Source organism: Canis lupus, chromosome 12 (assembly GCF_011100685.1).
Source record: "Canis lupus familiaris isolate Mischka breed German Shepherd chromosome 12, alternate assembly UU_Cfam_GSD_1.0, whole genome shotgun sequence".
NCBI lineage: Eukaryota > Metazoa > Chordata > Mammalia > Carnivora > Canidae > Canis > Canis lupus.
Window position 1 is genome coordinate 36,607,092 of NC_049233.1, and position 19,266 is coordinate 36,626,357.

Genomic DNA, 19,266 nt, shown 5'->3' on the forward strand with positions numbered 1-19,266 from the left:
TCTAAGGCAACCATGGTTGGCAACTATGGCCTGCAGGCCAAAACTGGCCTACTGCCTGTTTTTGCATGCTCCACAAACCAAGAATGGTTTTACATTTTTAAATAGTTGAAAACAAGTCAAAAGAAGAATATTTCATGACACATGGAAACAATGTGAAAATAAAATTTCAGTGTCCATAAATAAAGTTATATTAGAATATAGTCATGTTTATTCATTTACATATTATCTATGTCTGCTTTCTTGCTCCATAGCAGAGTTGAGTAGTTGCAACAGAAATCATAATGGCCCAGAAAACCAAAATTATTCTCTGTCTGGCACCTTACAGGGAAGATTGCTGACCCCTGATCAAATGGGTCATGTTATTTATGTCTTTTCTGATTTTTCCCACCCATCTCTTCACTTTATAATACAGACCATGCTATATGTCAGCACCTTATTTATCCTCTAGTCCCTCAACTTTTCCTCCAACAACTGCATGACAATCTCACCTTACAAAAGCTCCATAGATCATTTTTCTAAATAGGGAAGAGAGATGATAGGCCCCTAGCAAGCCAAACACCCAGCACCGCCCCCCCCCTTTTTTTTTTGCAACAAGAGAACACATTTAATGCTACATGCAGCTTGCAGCCTGGCCAGGCTCCTCCCCACGCTCTGAGGATCTTATTTGGAGAACCCTTTCTCCATAGCTTCAGTCACTTCAGGGTGCAGAAAGCGGCTCGCCAAGCGTTCAATGTCATCCAGCATCAGGCGATTCAGGGACCTCTCATAATCCCTCTGTTTGCCTTCTCATACAACCTAACTGCTTTCTCTGATGAATCCTTTTATGAAGATTCTCTGCTTTTCTCTCCCTCTCAGTTTCTGTACCTACTTCCACTGAGCTGACTCTTCTCATATGGCCAGTCACATCCTGAGAGAGAAGGCTGATTCAATAAGCCATTCTTTGGGTAGAGCATTCTCCCCTTCACCTCTCAAGCTGCTGGCCTATAGATTGTCTGTCTTTGGATCAGATGCCTTTATAGCTAGCAGTTGCCAGTTAATGGAGTGGTATTTAGAGAGTAAATAGTTGTAGCAAGGAGAAATTCACAGAAGAAATCCTATAGATGAGACTGTGTATAGAAAGTGGGGGTGTAAATTTGACCTGAGTTCTTTGAGACTCATAGCATGATAGAATCCACACATCTATACTTAGGGTGTCTCAACTTTAAGGACAAAAATCGCATTCTTCTAAGTAGCTTTTCCATGCCACTATTTTGAATAGGCTGACTCCATAATACATTTTAATAAGATGTTTTGGCTTGTCAATTTTCTAAAATCATCAGGGATTATGTTACATAATTTTAAATACATTTGGCTACCATCTTTATTTAGTATTAGTTCTCCTCTAAAACTTCTTAAAAAAAAAAAGATTGTATTTATTTCTTCATGAGAGACACACAGAGAGAGAGGCAGAGACACAGGCAGAGGGAGCAGCAAGCTCCATGCAGGGAGCCCGACGTGGGACTAGATCACGGGACTCCAGGACCAAGCCCTGAGCCGAAGGCAGACACTCGACCACTGAGCCACCCAGGGATCCACTCCTCTAAAATTTCTAAGAGGGATGCCTGGGTGGCTCAGCGGTTGAGCATCTGCCTTCAGCTCAGGTTGTGATCTCGCAATCCCTGGATCAGGTCCCCCATCGGGCTCCCTGCATGGAGCCTGCTTTTCCCTCTGCCTCTGCCTCTGTCTCTCTGTCTCTCATGAATAAATAAATAAAATCTTAAAAAAAATAAAACTTCTAAGAATTGCTATAAGCAGGAATTCCTGGATAGGTCATATATTCTTCAAATGGCAAAATCTGACAATGGGATAGCTGATTCTAATAAGCACTTATTTAGTTATCTAGTTATACTATGCACTTACTGAAAGTGCCCAGGATATGACAGTCATAACTGATCTACAGGATCAGGAGTGGGTTATATTATTTAGAATAAATTACTTGGGGATCCCTGGGTGGCTCAGCGGTTTAGCGCCTGCCTTTGGCCCACATTGTGATCCTGGAGTCCTGGGATTGAGTCCCGCATCAGGCTCCCTGCATGGAGCCTGCTTCTCCCTCTGCCTGTGTCTCTGCCTGCCTCTCTCTCTCTGTGTCTCTCATGAATAAATAAATAAAGTCTTAAAAAAATAAATGTCTTTAATTTTCGTATTTATCTCCATGAAATATGCATGACCTAATAGAACTATACTATTATCCATTTTAATATTTTCTTCACACAGATAATCATGGCAATATTTTTCTTATAATCTCACATGCCATTAAAAAGCTTACTTTAGGGATCCCTGGGTGGCGCAGCGGTTTGGCGCCTGCCTTTGGCCCAGGGCGCGATCCTGGAGACCAGGGATCGAATCCCACGTCGGGCTCCCGGTGCATGGAGCCTGCTTCTCTCTCTGCACCCCACCCCCCCCCCGTGTGTGTGTGACTGTCATAAATAAATAAAAAAAAAATTAAAAAAAAAAAGCTTACTTTAAAATATAATGAGGGCATCCCGGGGGGCTCAGCGGCTTAGTGGGGCCTTCAGCCCAGGGCGTGATCCTGGAGACCCAGGATCGAGTCCCATGTCGGGCTCCCTGCATGGAGCCTGCTTCTCACTCTGCCTGTGTCTCTGCCTCTCTCTCTGTGTGTGTGTCTCTCATGAATAAATAAAATCTTTAAAAAAATAAAAAATAAAAAAATAAAAAAAATAATGAAAACTGCATTTGGTTCTCTTAATCCTAGATAATATTGCAGTAAGTTAAATGCATTTAAAACATTGATATTAGATTCTTATTCCTGACAAATAATGTTTGATCATGAAGTAATACAGTTTGGGGCCAAGAAAAAATTATTACATTTAAACTAACTCTTTGAGGACTATCCAAATGCTTTCACTACCTATCAAAGACACTTTTCCAATTGTTAATATTGAATGCAATTTGTGTATTAATTTAAATAATATGTGCGAGCAACAGGCATCTAATATTCGGCTTATGAGGAAAGGAAAAAAAAATAAGCTGTAAAGTTCTTCCTGGAAAGATGAAAGAAGCAGTTACATGTCTTGATAACTTTTAGAGTATATACAGCAGTGGCCAGGGGTGAAACTGAAGTGGAACCTCTACCTCAAATATGACTCATTCTGAGAAAACATGAACAAATAGGTCTAATTTCTGACATGTATCTTATAGAACCAATAATCTATGCTAAAAGGTAGAGCTTTTTTTGGTCTGTGTTTCTGCCAGGTAGTTTCTGAGACTAAAATGGGTAGCGAAAGCAATTGTCTGGCCTTGCTCTGTGGGACAGACAACCGCTTCTCCATTGAGCAGAATTGATGTTGACACGTCACAGAGATGGAAATTGAAACCCAAGCATTTATGTCCCTTTCCCAGAGCCTGTGGTTCATCAGTATCTGAACCTGGATCTTAGGGATCTTCTTTTGCTAAGCCTGGGACCAGACCAAGAGGATACACGGCACAGTGCTTTTGACCATCTTGACCAGAACCACAAAGTACTGGAAAGATCTCAGGAATGGATGTTCTCTACTGATTTCCAAACCTTAGGTATGTCCTTTTAGGTAAGTGTTAGGAAAAATATGATGCCTCTAAAAGAAGTTTCCAAGCCACAAAAACTACATAGAACTGAGACAATGTTTGACCTCATGCCCGCCTAATTTGTGAAATATTATTGTTGCCTATGTTTTTATTATGCTGCTTTAAAGAACACATCTCCTTTGCCTTTATGTCTTTAAGGAACTTCAACATATGAGTTCTCTAGGATAGAATAAGAAGTGGAAACATCTAAAGGTTAACTAGTTTCTTGAGATATTAGTAATCATACCAAGTAAGTGAAGCACTGCCCAATCGCAGTATTCAATATCTACTTGACTTGTTTTTAATATACGTGTGCATTATTTTTCTAGAGCAAGATGCTGAGTCTACAATTAATTTTAGGTGAATGAATTATGAGTTACTCACAACCTGCCTCCAAAATCTTATAATCTAGTGGAAGAAACAAATTTCTCAGTAAATTAATTCAGTATTACATAGCACTAGCTAACTGAGAAGTACCAGGGATTGTGGGAGAGATAGTTAACTTAGTCCTGATAAAAATGCTTGAGGAAGGAAAAGCTACCCTAGTTGTAAGTTCCAGTAAGAATAAGCTATATTCATTGCATAGCAGCCTGAGCAAGCCCACGAAGTATGAAATTGCATAATGTATACATTCTATAGTAGACAGCAAAATATGGGAGAGAAAGAAAGATGAGGCTGAAGAGGGAGGTTAGGCCTTGGCCACAGAGGGATTATTTTCTGCCTCACTAAGAAACTGGATTCCAGAGATATCAGGACTCCACTAGGAGAGTTATGGTAGTAATACCTTCACTTGAACTAAACTTCTTAGACTAACAATTGTAGACAAAGGTTCTAAGGGAAGAGAGCATAGAGGTAGGGAGACAATGTGGGAGGCTGTTGCACAGTCCAGACAAGAGGTGGCGAGAGTATCATTTAGGACAGTGATAGCAAGGATGAAGAGAATAAGATAGGAGAAATATTTAGAAAGAGGTCTTAGGGTAAAGTGATTGGATCGGATATGACTGAGGAAGAGAGATCCTGGCACAGTTCCCAATGTCTAGTTAGCCCACAGACAAAAACTAAGAGAGAAAGAGGAGGTTTGAGGATGTATGGATAAAAAGATAAAAGAAATTGTCATAGTTCCATAGGCATAGCAACCAATACTCATATTTTGAAATATTTCTCTTCTGTCTTTATTTTTCATGTATTCTACACATAATGAAGTTCATACTACATTTAAAATGATTTATTTTGCTTTTTATTTGACAAAAGCATCATTTCTTACAGAAAACATTGCTTCATGATATAAAAATTTAAATTATTTAAAATTAAAAAAATTCTTTTTAAACATACTTTTCAATAACTGCATAAGTTCAGTTATCAAACAACTAATAACTACATATGGTGGATTTAACATAATTTTCTTAGTATTGAACACCTATGAGATGAAACACTCCCTGGAAATTGAGAACTTGCAACCACAGTCTCTATAAACAACACAGGACAACTGAAGTAATGTCACCTAAAGATTTGGTTAGACTGAGGTACTTAGAAAGTACAAGGAAGGATATCAATATTCCTTAGAAACATGTAGTCTGTTCACAGGAGTCAATCAAATGCATTTTTAGATAAAAATATAAAAAGTCTTCCTCTTATTCTATTTATAAGATCTAAAGTCATTTATGCTAACATAGTAATAACATTATGTTCTGGTTAGAACATGGCCCTGGAGTTCAAGAGATATATATAATCAAGAACAGAAACAATGAGCTTTGGCATTAACCTTTTTCCTTTCCTCTCTAGTGATATGGTTCACAGGAATAAAGTCTGCAGTTTAAAATAATAATAATAATAATAACAACAACAACAACAACAACAACTTCATTTCCTTGGAACTAGCTGGAGCAAATCCACATTGTCAATCACATGGATAAAATGCAAGCCAAGCTGCCTTATGTTTTTCAAGATAGACAATAAATGAAATACAAGAAGCTAATATGACCAAGTGTCTATAATTCTCACTTCTTGGTCGGCATAGTCAAGAATTATTAAATATGCAGACAATATTTCCATTATTTTGGGGTTTCTTCTCTCTTTTTTTTTCTGTCTTTTCAACAGGGAATTTCGGTGCATATTTTTGCCCTTTGGCTTCATCTGTTAGTAGCTCATGAAAAATGATACGTTTACACTCAATGCCAGAATCAACACTCTTTCTGTTCTGAAAAGTTGAGAATTTGAAAGCATTTTTCCCTTTCATAAGGATTTACTCAAGTATTTATATATCCTGTAATAGTTGGCATTAGTAATCTTATTCCTTCATATTTTTGGACACTTTTATTTAGAATAACATGCTTCACAACCAAAGAAGCAAACTATCAATGAATACAACTTTATTTTCAATTATTTTTCTTCACATCACTGTGGAAGTTGCATTTAAATATGTTTCACACATATGTCTTATTTTCCACAAGTGGAAATTCTAGTAGTTCAAGAGGATTATGATGCTATATTTAGAACTGCTTAATATTCACTGACTGGTGAAGACCCAGTACAAACAAAGAACATTGTTTGTGTACAAAATATTGGTTCGCTGTATGCTTGGACAATTAGGATTGAGGGTGTTGAATGGGCTGTTACAAGCAGACACGTTGGATATGTGTTATGTACAAACAAGTGTATAGAAAAAAATATAGCTGCTCAAAGGTATAGGAATAGAGCTATTCCATAAAGTACCTGGAGTTTTCTACAGATTTCAATCAAATTTAAGAGGTTATATGATCAATAGATTATTCTGAGAAAGAAAAGAAACTAAGATTTTCATTAATTCTTTTTTTTGTTGTTGTTAACCAATGTTTCTTACTTAGTACAAACATTTTTTAAAAGATTTTATTTATTTATTCATGAGAGACACAGGAAGAGAGAGGCAGAGACAAGGGAGAGAGAGAAGCAGGCTCTATGCAGGAAGCCCAATGTGAGACTTGATCCTGGGACCCTGGGATCTCACCTTGAGCTGAAGGCAGACCCTCAACTGCTGAGCCACCCAGGAATCCCTGATTTAGTACAAAATTAATAGACATGCCATAACGAAAAATAAAATGTATTTATGAGGGAATAGGAGAAAGTATTTGAAGTGATACGCTCATAGGTAACTTGAAGATAAATACTCTGCAGGATCAGGGCATATCTACTTTAGATTTAAAAAAAAACTTGCATTCTTAACTACAAAATGGCAAAAGGCACTGGATATGAGTAATAGGCTTTAATATCTGTGAATCAAGCATCTAAAGAAGATAAACTCAAAATTCTACAACACAGCACATAAAGGTTGCACAAGTTGCGTTGCTTTTCATTAGATTATGGATTGCCGACATTGATGGTCCTGAAAATGTGGAATCATGTATTAGTCATCTACACTGTCTACCCCCACCAGTGTGAAGGAGATTCTATGAGCCACAGGCTCACCTAAAGTCAAGAAATGGGGAACATTATGGAAAGTTACCATTTGGTTGAGCCCTTGGCATAAGGCAATTCTCTGATGTTTTCTGGTTACCTAGCGATAATAATACATAAAGTACAAACATTAAATGTTCAATATTATTTAAGCTTCCTTTGTGTTAATATGCTTGTGTTGAAGGCCACAGTGCTTCCAACATTGTACGTATGTTTACAAGAGCCATCATTAGTCTGTAGCCTGGGCTCAGTGCCACAGGCTCCTCTAGTCTGGCAAAAACACACTGAACACTGTGTAAGGACAATTTCAATTTCTTGCTTGACTAAGTTAGCTTCTGATTCATAATTTAAGTGTTTTGTTCCTTTAAGAAATAAAGCATGCATCCCTCTTTCAGTCGGTATTATAGAAGCATCATCATAAAGACATATTCATTAAAGGAAAAAGTTAATTATGTCTTAAAAGTCTGGGCAGACCAACTCTAATAAAATTTATGTTGGACCACAAATGTCAACACTATCTAGTGTTCCCTTGATGAATAATGGAATGTGTGATGAGACGCCATGATGGCATAGTTGACTTTATTCTGCCAAAAAGAGTGGAGTTTGACTCTCAGACCTAGGTCTGATGCAGACAGGTGACTCGTCTTGAGAGTCTGATCTGAACATGATGGAAAATTGTCTCCTATACCATCAGTCCGAGCACAAGCAATGGTAGTGTCTCAGTCAGAGAGCAGCACTGCTCTGCTTTCTCAGACTGCTGGTTATGGAGCTAATCTATCCTCAGAAATCTGTTTTCAATTATTTTGTGTTTTAAGAAAAACAAAGTGCCCTTCATCCAAGCCAAAGGGAAGTCACAGCCTAGGGCACAAAGCTGAAAATGGACAATTGAATTGACATGCTTTTTGTACGTGTGAGTAGAAATATCCTGACAGGTACTGCATAAACGTGAGGGCCATTTAAGATAATATTTTAACATGATTAGGAAAAGCAAAATACCCCATATTTGTGGGCAGGGACCTATGTACAAGAGCACATTTGAATACCAGCAATGTGTAGACCTCTTGAGAAAGAAATTTGCATGGTATTTGGACCATAAAAACAATAAATAGCCACAGAATAAATTATTGTATAGAGTACAAAATATGAACTGTGTACAATACTACAGAACTCATCTTTTTATATTTGTGTATATGTTTTTCTTTTTTAAAACAATCTAGTTTGTATTATGAGTAATTACTATGTATGGTGAAAATTCAAATAAAAAGATGCAAAGGTCTCTCCCCCTACCTGCCTTCCGTCTCTACCTCTGATTCTCTAGGGTTGCTACTAAAAAATTTTTTTTAACAAACTAGATCATGTTTTATGTATTATTTTGCATGCTGGTTTATTCCACTTAATAGTTTTTGAAGATCTTTCTACATTACCCACATTACCATCTTCACATGCATACACCTATTTCATTCTTTTAAATTTGACTCTAAATATTAAATGTGGTTAAATGATAATTAATTTCCAGTTCCCAGCTGATAGACATTAGGATTGCTTCCAGTTCTTTTTATTTATTTTTTCATTTATTTTTTTAAAGATTTTATTTATTCATGAGAGACAGAGAGACAGAGACGGGGGGGCAGAGACGTATAGGCAGAGAAAGCAGGCTCCCCACAGAAAGCCCGATGCAGGACTTGATCCCGGGACCCCAGGATCACACCCTGAGCTGAAGGCAGATGCTCAACCACTGAGCCACCCAGGCGTCCCTTCCAATTTTTAAAAAAATCATTGCAAATAATGATAAAATGAACATCCTTGTATATATTTTTGTGCAATAATTTATATATGAATAGAACATACTAATGAAATTGAAAGAGATGAATCCAAGTAATATGCATTTTTTAATTTCAATAGCTACTGCTACATTGCTATTTCACCATAGGCTTATGGAGATGATTGTTTCTCCATATCCTTGTCAAACTGGCCAGCAGCAAACTTTAATCGTAGCTAATTTGATAAATGAAAAATTCTAATTCATTGTTTTCTTAATTTGAATTTGTATCATAATTATTCAAGTTGAGCATTTTATACTTACTGACCAACTATTTTATTTTTTCAGTGAATTGCCCAGGAATAACTTTTTGTTGTTGTTTTTTTTTTTTTTTCCAGGAATAACTTTTTAAGAGACATCAGATCACAATATGTGCTTTATGTGTGTGATAAGGTACTGTGAGAAAAAAACACCTTCAAAACCAAGAATCTACTCTTTTCTTCCCTTTGTATAAATATTATGCATTGTTAAAGCCAATTTTAGGGAACTGTCTCTGAAAGCTACCGAGAAGTGGAATGTGGATTTTCTCCAGAACCAGTTGCAGTGAACTGCAGAAAAAGGAACCTTCTACTCACTGGATATACCTTTGCTCTTTATTATCTCTAAAAGATGAAATTCCAGAAATAATATTGTACATTCAACATGGCATATGTTTTTTATTTTGTTTATTCATTATCTTCTAGTTATTGATGTTTATTATACACAAAACTATCAATATAGGTTCCAGAAAGGTAAGTAACTAAATAAGATAATAAATTAGATACAATCCTTCCTCTTAAGGCATTGATAGTGTTTTTGAGAACAAACAGGAAAGATAAAGGAAACTAAATACAGTAATAGGTTAGGGATGTTACTGGAGTATTAAGGAGTTTGAACTTCATTTGAGACAATTGGAAATGAGTACTGTTAAGTGACAATATTCAAACTGCTTTTTAAGCAAATTATCCTGAAAGTAATGTAGATGAAGAGAAGAGAGGGAATAGAGGTAGAAAAACTACTTAGGAGGCTGTACATTTTACAGGTGACAGATCATAAAGATCAAGACTACCATAGTGGCAATGGGAATGGCCAGCCAAGGAAGGATGAGTCCTAAGAAGGAGTGATCATCAAGAATGTAAAATGCCGGGCAGCCCCAGTGGGCTCAGCGGTTTAGCGCTGCCTTCAGCCCAGGGCGTGATCCTGGAGTCCTGGGATCGAGTCCCATGTCAGGCTCCCTGCATGGAGCCTGCTTCTCCCTCTGGCTGTGTCTCTGTGCCTCTCTCTCTCTCTCTCTCTCTCTCATAAATAAATAAATAAATAAAATCTTAAAAAAAAAAAAAAAAGAATGTAAAATGCTACTGTCTGTGGCCATATCACCCTGAGTGTCTCTGGTTTCATCTCATCTCAGAAACTAAGCAGGGTTGGGCCTGGTTAGTACTTGGATGGCAGAATTGAAAGTGCTACAGGCTAATGGAATTCTCACCATGGCCCATCTTTATCCATCATAGTGGAAATGAGAGCATAGCATTATTATCTTCATCTAATTGGTGAATACTTACTGGCTTCTGCTATATCAAACAGTACTGCATGCTCAATAAATGATTAAAAGGTAAGCAACTGAAAAAATGGTGAGCAAAATCAATAAGGTCCTTACTTTCATGTAGCTGAAAACTTACCCAGAGAGAGCATTAAACCAAAAACAATAATGACACCTCCATTTTGCTCTGGGGGAACTACTATGCCATTGTTAGGTCTCATGTATTAGGTAACACTACCTCTTTGCCAGTTCCCCCAAATGCTGTATTTGACCTAAGACCAGACCCATGGGAGGAGAGGAGGGTGCCTTCTCAGTCTGGCTAGAGTGAGCCATGGTGGCCAATCACAGCTGCTGAAACTTCATTCCAGGTGTTCTACTTCCACTCTCAGAGAAGCAGACTCTCATCCCTACATGGTGGGGACCTGGAAGTGTGAAGTACTGGAGCCGTGGCAGTCAACTTACAACCATGAAGTCAACCTTGTCTGTGATTTGAACAATAATTTTCTACAATAAGTAGAAGGCAGAGCCAAGAGTTACAGAGAAAACTGTGTCCTGATGATATCATTTGAGTCTGGTCAAGCTCTGACCAAAGCTAGATTTATTCCTGAACTTTTGGGTTAGGTGAGGCAATAACTTCTATTTTGGTACAAACCAGTTTGGTTTGGATTTTCATTCACTTGTAATCAAAAGAAGTCTAACCATTTCAACTCAGCTCTTAAAAAATGTCCTGTTCTTTTTTCCAGATGGCAAAAAATTTTGAAAGTACCTTTCTCTAAACATTTTATTGCAAAACTATGGTATATTACAAAATTTTAAGCATTTGAAATCTAAAAAGAATGGCATTTCCTTGGAAATAATTAAATGACTATCTATGGAAAGTTATAGAATCTTCCAGTCTGTTTTAAATTATGGTATAAAGTTCACAGCTGTATGTTCTTCAGTTACCAGAACTCAGAGGAGTCTGCTATTTGGGCCATTACAAACCTATATTTATTTCTCTTTTGAGATAGCAAGAATGTTGCTGAGTAATTACTTTATAGAAAAATAATTGAAGTTTATTATTTATTTCTAGGTAAAAATATTTTTAAAAAATTAAATAGCTCTTATTTTGAGAATCTCTCATTTTAGTTGAGGAGGTGAATGTATAAACAACTAAATGCACTAAAATCATGCAAAAGCCACCTTGATCTTCATCTTTATGTTTTAAGCATCCTTATTCAGAATGCCCTCACATGACGTTCACCTGGAAACAATGACAGTGCTGTTTGAGTATTTTGAGGAATTTTTTCACGCTATGTATGGTCATCATTCAGAATCAGCTTGGAAATACTGTATTATACATAATCATACTTTGAGACATGAGCAAATACAGTGATGCCTTCCTAATCTAGAGTTTCCCTTTTCTGCAATTATAACTTACATAATCTTAGTTGTGTATGTTTTTTGAGCAACCACAGGATTTCAACTCCACTATTCTATATTCTTTCCTTTTAGAGACAGAAAAAGAAGGTGCTAGCACTTAGCTGTAGAAAGAGAACATAACTTTGTGGTTTTTTTCCTCCTAGTGAAGATTTGAGAAAGAAAATCAAAATAATTACCCAAAGTTCCCCTAACCCAATTATTAACATACCATCTAAGTATGAGGATGAGGGGATCCCTGGGTGGCTCAGTGGTTTAGCGCCTGCCTTCAGTCTGGGGCCTGATCCTGGAGACCCCGGGATTGAGTTCCGCATCAGGCTCCCTGCATGGAGCCTGCTTCTCCCTCTGCTTGTGCTCTGCCCCTCTCTCTGTGTGTCTCTCATGAATAAATAAATAAAATCCTTAAAAAAATAATAAGTATGAGGATAAAAATAGTACCTTTTCTAACTACAACACAGGCTCATCAGGATGAATAAATAAATAATTCCTATGAAAATAGCTTGTACATTTTCAAGAGCTATACAAAGTTAGTCTTACTTCCAGTTTAGAGTTCCTAGAAGCAATGGGCGGTCAGGGCAAGATGGGCAGGTTACTCATCGCACAAAGATGTCACAGCATATCATGTAGATTTCTAGATCTATGCCAATAGTTTTCTGGCAAATGACAGTAAAGAGAGTCTTGTTCTGATAAATTCTCAATGCTATGACAATGTTCCAACAGGAAGGGTTGCCTTTTTAAAATTCTCACAAAAGAGCCTTTGTATTGTGAGTAAGGAAGCATTGTTCTGGCCTGTTTTTTCTCCCTTTTTCTACCCAATATTCACACTGTAGTCTGATAATTGCTCCTAAAATGCAAATTACATAGTTTTATTCCTCTGTCAAAATACCTACAGTGACTCTTCAAAGGCCTTCACAATAGCTTCCTAATTTCTAAAATTGGCAATTTTCGAGACTCCTCATCTCTCCCTGCCTCCTGCTACCCACTCCCTATGCTCCAATGTGAGGAGATATGTAGAACCCCTTGGACAGCCTGTGCTTTTCTTGCCTCTGGGCCTGAGGAAATACTCCTTATGCCTGAAACATCTTTGTACTCTTCTTTTCCTTTATGCAGCTTACAGGTCACTTTAGATGTCACTCCCTCCAGGAAGTTGTCTCTAAGCTACCCGTTTTATTCAACCCTCTAGGGATCTATTTTTATGTCTGTGTTCTCTTGTATAGTAACTTTATTAGTCATTCAACTGCCTCTAGTGGATAATGAACGACCGAAGAGGGTATGTGCCACTGACCTTTGTGCCTGGTACATATTAGACCTCATTTATATTTGCTGAGTGAAATGGGGTCCAGCTTCTAATGTTGGATGTGCTGCTTATTTGCTGTGTGACTTTGGACAAGTCACTTACTCCTACTCTGTCTTACTTTCCTTCCAGAAAAAAGAAGTCTGACCATAGCATAAGATATAGAGAGGCTGAATCACTAAGTTGTACATGTGAAACTAATGTAACATTGTGTGTCAACTAGACTCAGACAAAAACAGTATAAAATTTTTTTAAAAGTATATTGCATTGATAAAAAACAAAAATTTGAATTAGCCAATTCATAAAAGAGAACATTTAGACTTGGAAAAATGCCTTTTCTCACCTAAATTCAGAATCTTCTATCTTTGCTGCTAAAATGGAAAAGGAAGAGGGACGTTTTGGTGATTGAAACTCAAAGACATACAAAATATGTGTGTGTATGTGTGTGTGCATGTTTCCTCGTTAACATTATATTTCCCTGACGGGCTTTGAGAAGTTTTCTAACAAAAGATCGTGGCAATGGAAATGCTTGGCAAATGAAATTCAGCTATTTTACAGTGGTTTAACATTTTCCAAATGCCAAATGTAATTGGTGTTTGATATTGCCCATTATTCACTGGGTCTTTATTTCATTTTCACTACAAATTTATGCTTCAGGGTAAATGGCTTCAACACACGATCGGTGACTATTCTGGGGCTGTGAAAGAGAGCTTTACAATTACCTCATTACCTTGAAAGTTGATACATAGGACTCAAGTGGCAACTCCTCCTGGGTAAGCAGTGTCTTCATCTTAATCATCCTGACTGTGGGCAGAGCAGAGTATCATTAGGACCTGGGTAGAAGTAGTGAAAGAAGCAAGGGGCTATAGGAGCTGGAAAATGATGGTGGGAAGGAAAGAAGTGAGTCACAGAGAGCAGCTGTTGAAAGATGCTAAAATCCATGGTGCCTTAAGGTTTAACAGAATGAACAACGATCACATTAGCAACGTTTATCCATCTTTTGTAGACATGTCTTTTGATACCCATAGGACATGTATATTGCAAAAATCATGCTTTTGCAAACCTGCCAGTTTTGATATATTATGCCAGAGGAACCCATTATTTTCTGTGTTTTCCCACTATTCAAGGTTTGGTTAAGCTTTATTCTCTGTAGATTATATTAAAAAAACATTTTTCCTCAAATTAAAAATTTGAGTATAACATTGAATATGACTTTCAACATATACACGTGCTCTTCCTACAACTCAGAGGCTAAAATATACCCCTTGGGGGGATGGGGGTCCCTAATTTAGAATCATAGATTTGTTGGGTGTTGAAGAAGCAACATGCACTGTAGAGAATGACAATCAAAAAAGGAAATACAACTGAGCTACATATGATTTAGAATTATTTCCTTTGAGTCATTCAGAAATTCATCTCCTATGAGATGAACAGAACTCCATGGTGGGCACAGGGTGATCACACATATTTGCAAAGTTGAATGCTGGATTAAAAGTATCAGTTATTTTATATGTGACAGCACAGTCATAAATGCATCTGTTTTAGTACAGAGAAAAAGAACATACTTTATTACCATGTCACCCCTTATAGAGTCACACCAGTAAGCACCTGCCATATATTTCAGTTGGATAAATTAGTGATTTTTAAAGATGTGTCAGCAAACGGGTGCCAGACTGGCTAGAGAAGAATCACCCAAGGAGCTTGTTGTAAATAAATCCACCTGTGTCTCTCCCCAGTCCACCTGAATTAGAATCTTTGTGGGGAGAGTCCAGGAATCTTTACTTTAAAACAGCTTTGGTGGTAATTCATATGACCAGGTTTTGAAACTGCTGGACTAAATCATATTTCATATGTTAGTAGCTGTACAACGAACTCGCCCCTCACCCTGATATTCTACGTAAGTGATAGTCTCTTCTGGGAAAATAACTGAAAAGTTTGATAATGACAATTCTCTGAAGAGAGAAAGCATTAGTAGACGATGAAGCACAGCATCATCAGTTGTCTGTCCCTGACAAATTATACACTTTTTACCTCTGGAATCTTAATTGCCCTCTTGGCTGGGTCGTGAAATTGGAATCTTCCTGAAATGGAGGTACATTAGTAGACTTTTACTCATTTTCTGGAACAAAATGGACAAATCTGTATCCATTCACACCAAAGGAAAAAAAAAAGTTCCCTTTAAGTCAACATGTCTTAACACTTCAAAATAGGCCGAACTTTACTACTGCACAACATGAAACATTTTAAAAGAAGTTGTATGATTTACGATAGTGCATATGTGGTCAGTGATTCACCCAAACACCCCTGCTTTTAGTAATACAGTGCAAATAAATTGCAGCAAATATAAGTGGGAATTTAAGGATGAAACTGTTGCTTTCTTGAACTCAAGATGATAGGATTTGGAGAGAAGCTGAAATGCCAGACTGTTAATCTCTCTCACAAAAAAAAAAAACCCTGTTACATCGAATGTTTTAGAAATGTATGTGAAAAATTATAGGAAAAAAATTTTAGCAAGGGTTTCTTTTTCTTCACTTCATGAGAATGTGAGTTTTACCAGAAAGATCATTCATTCACTCAACCGACAAAATGATACTGATTGTCTACTGTGGACCAAGTGCCCTGATTAGCCTGACTAGAGTAGTTCACATTTAATTAAGTCTGCCCTTCCCATTAAATAATTATTTCTAAAACCTAAATAGAACTAAAAGATTTATTTATTTATTCACTTACGTATTTTTTTCTAGATTACCTTGCAAAGCACTATGCTATGCTCTATTAAGGATTTTTAAAATTACATACAGAACTTCTAACAGTTTACAATCCATAATAATTCATAAAAATGACTGCAAAAGGTATACCTCAAGTAGTAGAAAATAAATATTTTACTTTTCACTTCCTTATTTTCTTACGAAAAAGATAAGGATGGTTATGAGGGGAGTCAAAGACATACAGGTACAAATTATTTTCCAGTGGGGTTCAATGTGGATTGACAAAGTGTGTCATTTCTTTTAAACCAGCAGAGAAGTAGTTGAAAATGTAAGATTTATTTGCCTAGAAGATGGAATCCCATGGTCATTCATTACAACACCTCTCTTGCATACCTTCAACATCCTTCCACTGACTTCACTCTACTCACCTGTCACAAACCCAACCTGCTACAATCCAAACCTGCCCACTCCCCCACCCAGGTCCAAGCCTGCAGCAGTGCAGCTGAATGTGGCTGGAGAAAAACAGACACACTGATGGTTTTCCCTTCCAATTCGCCTTTGTGATTCCCAACAATCATACTATTTGTTCCCTAAAACTCCTACTCTCTGACTTTTTATGTCTTCTCTTCTCCCCTCAAACTTCTAATACTTTCTCCATCCCCACTTTTAAGGGAAAACAATTTAATTTCACTGATATTTCAATGAATTATTTCTGTCTAATAAAGCTCCCCAAACCTAATGGTGCAACACAAAAAAATGATTAGGAATTTAGGCAGGGTTTGACTGGGAAGTTCTTACACACAGTGTGCAGCAGCTAGGGTTATTTAGCTGGGAGCCAAGCTGGCCTAGATCTCCAAGATGGCCTCTCATCCTCCATAACTCTGCATGAGTCCCCTAAACATTCAGTAGCCTGGATTTCCTTAGAGTACGGAAGCTGGGCTCTGAGAAAGAGGAAGTAGGATATCCCAATTTCTTGAGGCTCAGGCTTGGAAATCTGGGAACATCACTCCTATCTCCTATTCTATTGGTCAAAGCAAGGGGGTGTATTCAAAAGAAGGACAATAGATTCATCTCCTGGTGTGAAAAACTGCATGTGAATACAAGGTTGGGAAGAACTGTTGCTAGACATAATTAAAAATTACAGCAAGTAATTAAATGTTAATTACTATGCCTGACCACTGCATCAACCACTTTACCTATACCTGTGCCCACATGTCTATGTTCTTTCATGTTACTATTGATGAACTGTCCCTCACTGAACAAGACTCAGCCTCTGCTTTTACATTACAATCCACTTTCATGGGGGGGTGCCTGGATGTCTCAGATAGTAAGTGTCTGCCTTAGGCTCAGGACCAGATCTCTGGGTCCTGGGAGTGAGCCCCAAGGCAGGCTCTCGGCTCAGAGGGGAGTCTGCTTCTCCCTCTGCCTCTCGCCCTACTCATGCTCTCTCTCTGTGTCTCTCTCTCTCTCAAATGAATAAATAAAATCTTAAAAAAAGAGAGAGAGAATCCACTTTGACCTGCTAAAGCTCCTTGTTTCTGTAATTTTTCTTCTTTGTCCTGCATCATCAGTTCTTTCCTTCATTATGTAATTCCTTCCCATTGGCAACCTAATATATTGTAGCTTTTCTCCTCTTAAAAAACAACATAAGAAACCAAAATTCCTCTCCTGAATCCATTATCTCCCTCCAGACATTTTTATTTTCTGTTCCTCTTTAGGCAACACACTTCAGAAGATTATTTGTATGCACTGTCTTCAATTCCTCTTAATCCATCCTCTCTTGAACCCACTCCAATCAAGTTTTGTTCCAGTAATCCCACCAAAACAGACCTTACCTCTATAACCATATCTTCTACCTTCAAAATGCAAAGTACAGTGGCGCCTGGGTAGCTCGGTCAGCTAAGCACTATTGGCTCTTGGTTTTAGCTCAGGTCATGATCTCATGGGTCATGGGATGGAGCCCCACTCGGGGCACAGTGCTCAGCTCAGTCTGCTTGATGAATTCCCCCTCCCCCTCTGCCCTCCTTCCGCTGGTGCATACATACTCTCTCTTTCACTCTCTCTAAAATAAATAAATAAATCTTTATAAAAAATGCAAATACAATGATCTTTTCTTAGCCCACTTGACCAGCAGGAGCATTTAGCTCTAGTAATACCTTCTCCTTGAAACATTTTTTCCCTCTCTTGGCTTCAAAGACAATATACTCTCCTGATTTTCCTCCCAACTCACCGGTGGTCTTTTTTGTCTCTTTTGTTGATTTCTTCTCATTTCTTCAATCTCTGCTCCAAGGCTCAGTCCTTGGTTCTCTTCTCAACTTTGTTTACTCACATCTCATGGCTTTATTTTTTTTTTAAGATTTAATTTATTTATTCATGAGAGCCACAGACAGAGAGGCAGAGACATAGGCAGAAGGATAAGCAGGCTCCCTGCAGGGAGTCTGATGCAGAACTCGATCCCAGGACCCCGGATAACACCCTGACTCGAAGGCAAAGGCTCAACCACTGAGCCACCCAGGCATCCTTCACATTTCATGATTTTAAATATTATCTAGGTTCTGAAAATTTTAATACTATATTCTCCAACCCTAAGCTCTTTCCCACATTTCAGACTATATCTAATGGCCCATTTGAGATCTCCACTTGGATATCACATCAGAATCTCAAACTAAAATGTCCAAAAGTGAACTGCTAATCATGTCCCCAAATGGTCCTCCCACAGATTTCCCATCTCAGTAAATGGCATCTCCGTTTTTCCAGTTGTTCCGGCCAAACACTTAGAGACATCTTGGGATTTCTTTTTTTCTCAAAATCCTCACATTCCTTTAAAATGCATTCATAATCTGAATACTTTTCACCGCCACCTCTCACCTAGATTTCTCCAAATAGCATTTATGTTTGTGTCTTTATGGTCTATTTTCACCACAGTAGGCAGGGATCTTTTTTTAAGTTGGATGATTTCATCTTCTACTTAAAACTCTTCAGTGACTTCCTGTTTCACTCACAGTGGCCTCCAGGGTCCTACAGTCTGGCCTAATACCATGTCATTCTGTGCTTGTGATCTCGTCTCCTCCCCACCCCCCACCCCTCACTCATTCCCTCCAGCCACATTGGAGACTTTATGTCCCCAACCCACCAGGGATGCTTTTATCACAGGCCCTTAGGACATGCTGTGCCCTTGCTTGTCATGCTGTTTCCCCCCATGCCACCCTGGATGTAGCTTTGATTTTACTTGTCTATTTGTTTATTGCACATCCCCCACCCCCAACACAAGTTCCGTGAAGACAGGGCTGTCCATCGGTTTTGTATCCTCATCATCAGCAATACCACCAGCTACGTGGTAGGCTCTCTGCAAGTAAGTTTTGAATGAGTAATTTTCATTTCCTTTTTGCTTGTTTCGTTTTTAGACATAGTCAATTCTTTATGCTCTCTGAAATGTATTCTATCTTATGCTAAAACATGAGGTAGAAATTGCTAACTGGCT